This window comes from Ictidomys tridecemlineatus, chromosome 2, assembly GCF_052094955.1.
Source record: "Ictidomys tridecemlineatus isolate mIctTri1 chromosome 2, mIctTri1.hap1, whole genome shotgun sequence".
Taxonomy (NCBI): Eukaryota; Metazoa; Chordata; class Mammalia; order Rodentia; family Sciuridae; genus Ictidomys; species Ictidomys tridecemlineatus.
Genome location: NC_135478.1, coordinates 161,598,168 through 161,605,167, shown reverse-complemented (window position 1 = coordinate 161,605,167; position 7,000 = coordinate 161,598,168).

Below are 7,000 nucleotides of genomic sequence, written 5' to 3'. Positions count from 1 at the left end.
TTGCTATGTTGCCCAGGTTTGCCTCAAACTCCAGACTGGGCTCAAGTAATTCTCCTGCCTCAGACTCCATAGTACTGGGGTTTCAGCCATGTGCTACCATGACCCTTTTTTGAAGATGATTCTTAATCCATACTTTTAAAAATTATTTATTCTGCAGTGCTTGAGATTGAACCCAGTGCTTTTGTGCATGCTAGGCAAGTACTCTACCATTGTATTATATTTAAAGCCCACAATTTTAAATATGTCTCTTATTTTCCCCATTATTAGACCTAGCTTTAACTCACAACTGTCAACATATATTCTCACATTGTCTACATATTTTCTAATTTTATATCAATTCTTCAAAATTAATTTATGTATAACGAGCATCTGGTTAGAGCTGAAAATACACCGAATCTGAGGCTAGTTCATGATTTTAATAATGGTTTCCATTATGTTTTCATTAGTAGTGAAGCCAGATTTACAGATAGGTAGTTAGTGTAGTTAGGTAAATCGGGTCTAAAGTCGAGTAAGATAAATATAATGGAGGCCATTATTGAGACTAGAGTCCAGGAAACCAGAGCAGCACTTGGGGAAATTGAAATGTTTGTTAATGTCCCCAAGGCCCAGAGCCCATCCTAAGGAAATGTTAATGAAGCAGCTCCCAGCAAATAGGGAGATGCTAATCCAAAAGCTGCTCCAGGCCCTTCCTGCCCAGATTACTCCTTCAGCCCACCCATTTCCCACCTTTTGGGCCTTCCCACCTGCATCTATCACTGCAAGATAACAGGAAAGGAGAGAAATGATAAAGTTGTCAAGATCAAATAGATGACTATTAGGCCCCCTATCTTTGCAATGGCATGAAATGTCTACTTCTCAGTGAAGGATGAAAGTGTAAATTCAGCATAGGAAAGAGAATTTAGATGTATGCATATACAATGCTTGGAGGTGCAAGTTACCTGAAATTGAGGCATTCTAAACCTTAGGATGTTGAAAAACAGCAACAAACATTTCACTCTGAGAATTCAAGGGTTAATTCCTACTGGATGACCATGGAGGCCTTCCAGGAGGACACATTTGGGCTGGATTCCGAGAGATAAAGAGGGTTCCTACAATTTTTTTCCAGAGGGAGCAAGAGAGACTAAGATGTGAAAGTTCAGGGAGTGTGTATCTAGGAATGTAATTTTGTAGAGTAAAGTATAGAGTCCATGAGGGACAGAGAAGTAAATGAGACTAGAAAAAACAGATTGAGGCCAGATCATTAATACTAACAAGTTTAGACTTTATTCTCTAAGTAATTGGGAGCTGAGGAAAGTTTTTGAACAGAGGGCATGATCTGTGTTTCAGAACAATTACTCTGGTGTGCCAATGGGGAATAGATGAGACTGAAATGAGGCAGGGAAGCTAATTAGGATGTTATAATTGTCAAGTGAAAAAATGATGAATAATTGATTGAATGAAAAGAAAGCAATAAATAGGAGAGAAATTTTTAAAAATTAACAGAACTTGGTGAGTTAATCAATTAGAATACATATGGATGCAAGAAATAGACTTCCTATTTAACAGGTTTAACATACAGAAGTTTATTTAATTCAAATAGCTGTAGGTAGGTGTCTGTTGGTGTTAGTGCAAAAACTTCACAATATTAGTGACAGCATTTCTCAGTTTTCTTTCATGCTATTGAGTAACTCATGTCTTCAGAACCTACTTTAGATGTGATTGGCCAGAGCTAGTCACATGGCAGTCTCCAGGGGCAATGAAGGCTGGTAAAATTCATATCGCTGGTTATCGATTATGGGTTTTGTTTCCCCACATGTTGAAACTTAAGCATATAAAGCAGGGTTTATTTTAAAAAGGGTAACATAGACTTCTCCTGGAAGGGAGAAGGGGGCCATAGCTGGTATCCTGGTATCCCAAAAAGCAAGGTGTTCTGCTCTTTTTATATGTCCTAGGCTTCCTTTGTTCTCTCACCTTCTTCCCCTTATCTTTCTCCCTCTTGCATTTGTGACAAGGCCCAGGAATGTTCAGAGGGACAGCCAAAGGTGGAAGAAGGTCAGGATAGTGCACCCAAGGACACATTAACAACCTTATAGCTCCCTGTAGGGAGGGGCAATTCCTGTGACAGGTTACCTTGGCAACGGGTGGAGCAAGGGGAGGTTCTTATCTGATAAGGGTGGAGGAAGGGCTCTGAAGGAATTAACATTTTAATCCCTAAAAACTTTGATTAAAAATGTTTGTTTTGCTTTCCTCTCATTAATTTATCTTTTGTTATAGGAGTATTCTAGGTAGTCCTCATGATGAATGAAAAAAAAGTGTCACATCTTTCTGTCCCTAAATTATTAATGTCATGGGTTGAACATGTTGATTATGAGATGTTTGGAAAATACTTATATGGGATTTTAGGCAAGAATTAGGATTATGAATTTAGAATTGAGAAAAGAAGAATAAAGACACTGCAGGGGAAAGAAAAGTAAATTTCATTAGTGGTTAATAACACAAAAGGGGCTAAGGATGTAGCTTGGTGGCACCATGCTTACTTAGTATGCATGTGGACTTGTGTTTGATCCCAAGCATCAAAAGAAAATAAATAAAATAGAGAATAGTTATAATGCTTAATTGACCATTTAACACAATTGTTTCCTTCCCATATTCAAATTTTAGTTCTACTTGGCAGGAGAGGAAGGAAAGCTAGAATCATTGAGGGGTAATGAATTTGGACTATAAGGGCCAATGAATACCCACAAATTAAGTTTGGAAACAGGCATTAGCATCACTTTGATTTCCCATTTGCCTTAGTAGCAAATTTATCAACACTTTGTCAATTGCACTGTGGATTGCAGTCTTCATTTGTTTTTGTTTTTTAAATAAGAAAACAATAAACAATAAGCATGGGGTTACTATATCCTCATTGGTTCTAATATATTTTTTTCCTATTTGTAGTATCATACTTTTCCCACTGCATTGTAATTTTCGTTTTCTCTCCCTCTCCAAATAGTGAGTTTTTGAAGGTAATGCACCATTTTTATTCATATGTGTATTTCAATTATGTGGTGTGAAAGTCAACAGTTAAGTAATTTATAACTATTAAATGAATTATAGCAACAGTACTATTAAGGGCACAGGTTCTAGAGCTTGGCTTGTTAGACCAGGATGCAAGAAAAGACCACTGACTCCAATTAAAACCAAATTGAAGCAAGCTTATTATTTCGACCAGCTGGGCTGCCTCTTCCACCAAAAAACTGCAGGAACAAGACAGCACTGAAGCTTTCTTGCAGCCCAGCTTTATGGCCCAGAAAGTTACACAAAGGGGGGGTTCCAGATAACAAATCTCTGAAGTGCATAACACAAAGCCTAGTTTACATTTTTGCTGGCCCTGACATCAGAATTTATGAAGGTTATTAGAGCCTCAGAGAGGGTTCGTTACCTGGCCGGGGAAGGTCAAGATTTATGAGGTGTCACTAAAGTTTCAGAGAGGGCTGCTATCTGGTCAGAGAGAGCCAGTCATGGGTGAGTTCAAGGCACAGGCAGGCATTCCAAGCAAGTTCAGAATTTGCAGTAATTTATAGTAAAGCCAAAATTAGCTTTTCATAGCTTTGTGGTGAGATGGCTCCCAATTTTAAGAGAAAATCAGTCTGGGTCTATCAGGCTAACCTGGGAGAAATCCTGAATCTACTGCTTATTAGCTTTGTGATGATAGGCAAATTACTAAACCTTTCTGTGCCTCTCTTTTCTCCTTATAACGTAAAGTAAGAAAAGTCATGTCTTAGTCATTTTAGAATATTATAAAAATACCATGGACTGAGTGGTTTAAACTCAAACAATCTCATGGTTCTAGAGACTAAGAAGTCCAAGATCAAGGTGGCAGCAGATTCAGTGCTTGTAAAGGCCTTTTGTTCTAGTTTCTAGACTGGCCCTTTCTTGCTGTATCCTTACCTGCTTAAGAGAGAGAGATAATTTCTTAAGTGTCTCTTCTTATTTTATTTATTTGTTTGTTTATTTGTTTATTTCCATTTTGCAGTAGGGAAATTAAACCCAGAGGCACTTTGCCACTGGGTTATATCCCCAGGCCTTTTATTATTTTGCATTTTGTGACACCATATTCCATACTGCTTTCTGATTTACTCCTCTTTGTTCTCTTTGTTATTTTACTTTTACATCGCTTGTTATTTTTGTAATGGAAATTTTGTAAGCTATAGATAAAATTTTATAAATCTATGTCAATTTTATAATCTATGGATAAAATTACCATGAGATTTTTTCAAAGGCAAATTACTCTCTTTGAGGGCAAGTACCTCATTGGTTAAGTTCTCCACCCATTTTATGCTTAACACACAGTAGAGATTAGTAAAAGTTTGTTAAAGGAAGAAATTGGTAAACAATACATTTTTATCTTCTGCAAAATCCAATTGAATTCTTTCTTATATTGCTTAATATTGAAATTCCTAGTTCAAAGTTAAAAGAAAAATAAAGTGCAGAAGCAACAGCCTTTTAAAGGCAGATCTGGAAAAGAAAGACTTCCTTTATTTCTAGAACTTATGAAAAAAAGATACTAGCTTACATCACTGCAATAACATAAATCATGTCTTATCTTGTTATTTATTTATTTATTTATTTATTTATTTATTTATTTATTTCTCCCTGAACTTCTAAAGATTGAACCCAGGGGCATTCCACCACTGAGCTATATCCCCAGCCCTTTTAATTTTTTATTTCAAGACAGGGACTTGCTAAATTGTGCAGGCTGGCCTTGAACTTGAGATCCTCCTGCCTCAATCTCCTAAGAAGCTGGGATTACAGGTGTACACCACTGCACCACTATACCTGGCTATATATTCATTCCTATAGTTCCCTGTTTCTGAGGGCAATGACTTCAATTTCATACCTTTATTCTGACTTTGACTTCCTATACTACCCACTCTTCAAGGCAATTTCAACATTGGAATAACTAGCAATAATAGCCTGTCCTCAGAGAAAGATTGATCCACTCACTGGAATAAGGTTAAAGGTTATTTCTGTTCAATTTTCTTGTTTTAGTGTGATTTATATAAAAGAAGAGTCAATGTTGAAGAACTGGCTATTTTAAAATCGATCACTCTATTGGTCTACTAAAAGGATTAGTGAAATAAATGTTTACAGAATCTTTACAGCATTAGATGTTTCAAGACCAAAATGCAAAATACATTTATTTAATTAACATAAAAGCTTCCACATAGTTTCATTCTGCTAGACTTCTATATGTTTATCCAAAAAGGACAGCAACAAAGGAAGAATATGTAAGCATTTTAATCATTTCTAACTTGCCATCTGTGACAACTCACCCTGCCGAAATCAAAAAGGATGGGATCACTTTTCCATTTCCTTAAGGTCACCAAGGACAGACAAGCTCAGGACATACTGTATTTGTCAGAAGCAGAAGAGATGACTGGTGAGGTGGCAGTGACAAATCTGTTCTAGGCTCAGCTCATTTTACTGAAGAATGTGTGTCCCCTTCTGACATTTATCAAAAGAAATTCAATTTTATAAAAAGAAGGATGTCAAATAATACTACATTGCTAACACTCATTCTGCAGCTGTCAGAAGAGTTGATGGGGGCAAAAAGGGAAAGGGTAGATGGAAGAGAAAAAGTTACAGTGGTAAGAAACAAACAGGGTGTAAGGTCAGGCTAATATACTTACCAGCTTGAATACATTTCTAATTAAATTGCCTTTTTTTGAGATCCACATTAGTTCCTTTTTCACATTTTGGAATATCCATTTTTCGTTGTCTTCAAATGTAAGACATGATACAGAATGGAGTGTTTGGGTTTTTTTTTTTTTTTTTTTTTTTTTGTCCATATTCTGTGGTTTGACTGTAGTTTCTCTGCATCAGGGAAGAAAGCTAATGAAACTGGTAAAACCCCAGAGCACCAAGAACAATGACATGCACCCTGTGGGCAAGCAATCAATATTTCTTATGGTGACGATGATGACTTTTCTCTGGCAGAAAAGGATGTTCTGGGTCAAAAAATAAAACCAAAAGTTGTGACAGGAATATTAGGAAAATAGAAGTCAGATTAAGATCAAAAGAAGGAACTCTTATCAGGAAACTAATGACAAAATTGACAAAATGCTGTAACAAAAAAATAGTGTTTGACCATCCTGCATGAAAATACTGGATTAAGGAACAAATTAAATCTCTTTCTCAATGAGGGGTTTCTGCAAGGATGTAAGCAATTAGAAAGTCTTCTAGAAAGTTGATTAACAGATTCAAAAAGACAGCACAGGGAAGTTATGCTTAACACTAGGAGGTGAAAACACCAAATGTTATGCAAATTGACTTTCCCAGAAATGATGGAAAATTTCAATCAGGACTGAAACACACTTTAAAAAAAAAATCTATGTTATCTACCTTCAACTAGTCATTAGATTTAGCAATAAGAGCCAAAGGAGGTTCTTATTAAGTAAATGCTACCAGTGCATATTCTAATCTCAGTCTCCAGAGAAGAGTATGGAGATGCTATAGAAAATTTAACCATGAAGTAGGATTTTGCTTCTTCACTATAAATCTTCAAATATCTGGAGGTATCCTGGGTAAGGGTGGCTGAGCAGGCAGCTAGTGAAATCTGAGAAAGATGCAGGAACTTGTTGAACCTGCTGGAAAGTACAGAAGACACCAACACTGCTGTGTTGGTTTTTGGCCATTCTATATCCTGTAGCCTGTGTGAGGTGCCTACATGGTGCCATCCAGGGTAGTCTTATTTATTACAGTGACTCTCTTAGGGTCTCCTTAAGATGCTAAAATTAGTCAAAGAAAAAAAAATACTTTGTACACTTTTTCCACAAATAGACACTCTGTTAAGTCCAAAGGCACTAAGCCAGGAATCCACTAAGAATTCTGAGCTCAACCTCCAAACTCATGCTTACTCTTGAGATTTTCAAATTCAAGATACTAAAAGTCATGCAGAAAATTCAAAAACTTTTCTGTTATCAATTATCTTTCATTGAACAAAGCAAAATCAAACTCAGTAACATATAAATCAGAT